Source organism: Austrofundulus limnaeus, unplaced genomic scaffold, assembly GCF_001266775.1.
Source record: "Austrofundulus limnaeus strain Quisiro unplaced genomic scaffold, Austrofundulus_limnaeus-1.0 Scaffold149, whole genome shotgun sequence".
Lineage (NCBI taxonomy): Eukaryota > Metazoa > Chordata > Actinopteri > Cyprinodontiformes > Rivulidae > Austrofundulus > Austrofundulus limnaeus.
Genome location: NW_013952551.1, coordinates 207,171 through 208,755, shown reverse-complemented (window position 1 = coordinate 208,755; position 1,585 = coordinate 207,171).

The window sequence follows — 1,585 nt, the reverse complement described above, 5'->3', positions numbered from 1 at the left end:
ACATGGGCATAGCAACAATATTTTTATACTACATTTATCCATTTTAAATACACTAACCTCACTCATTTGTAACAACTAAAGGCAAAAATGTAATTAATTCAGAAAATCTTTTCGGGACCCCACCTTGATGTTTCGGGACCCCACTTTGGGTCCCGACCCCAACTTTGGGAAACACTGGTCTAATATACCACATCAATAGCAAATCAAATTTATGTTTATAGTTTTTTGGTGGAGTTCAGTCATATCCAATTACCAACTAAAGATAATAAAAGGAGATCTTACAGATTTTCCTCAAATGTACAGTCCCATGAAGTAGCTATGAAGTTGCAAACAAAATTACATTTCTATCTGATTTAAGGCTACTTTAAACAGTGCTTTCTGTCAAAGGTGCTAGTGACAAAGTCTGTTTACAGTAGGCCCTATTTAAGTAAAATTTGAAATGATCTGCAATTTTACCAGATATTTTTAATTGCAACTTTTGCTTTTATTTTGTTCCATTCAAAACCTAAAAGTTATGCGTTTACTTCGTTACTTTCAAATCGAACACCCATTTATACACTACAACTTTAAATATGACCGGAACTCGTCATGAAAGGAGATTTTTATGCACATAAAAAATAAGTGTTGAATTTACTCAATCAAGTTATGTCAACTGGTTTCAGTAAATCAAGTTGGCTTGGTATAGTGGAAGCAGTTGGCATAACTTAAGTAAATCTGACACTTTGTTTATTAAAGCTTGTGTAAAAGTACTTTTGCTCTTACTTTCCTGATAACTGTGAGCAGTTTTATGACATTTACTTAAGTACTTTTCTAACCAGCGAAATACATTTTTACCAAAGTCATTTTCTGTTAAGGTATTTTTTACTTCTACATTTTTAGGTGTACTTTATACGCCTCTGCTGATAATTCAGGAGCTGTGAAATCAGAAATTTGATCAATTCAGGAGCATTTTGTAGGGTGCTGCTATGATTTTTCTCTTTGCAAAAATCACCTAGCATGAATGAAGTAATATTTCAAAAAATTTCAGAAAATAGGTATATTGGATCAATTATTTATGTTTTTATGATAAATAAATAAAATATGTACCTGGATTATTCAATATTTCTAAATAATGTTTTGTTATACATAATAAGATGATGATGTATGGTTTGATTTAAGATGTGTGTAAAATTATAATTAGATCTGGATCAAACATAGCTGCTTTAAAATAAAGTGATCTCATTCAGTTTTCTTGTTTATTTTCACCCAATCATTACAAATACTCAATGTGTATTTAAATAAACTGGTAAAGTACATTTGTATATAGTAATTCAGTCATTAACAAATTCAAAATAAATAGTGTCCTGGTTAAACGTTGTAGTATTGATAGGCATTTCTGTAACTTTCAGAGAACAAACTCTACGCATGCATTTATTTTGAAAAATCTATACCGGAAGTACATTATCATTGTTGGCTCAGTCGCAAGTATTTTTTTGTTGGAGGTACCGCCTGGAGAGAAAAATTCCAATTTGCTGATTTAAATGTTTACTGAGAAAGAAATGCTGCAGAAACCACATGCACCAAAATGTAAAAACACTATATATAT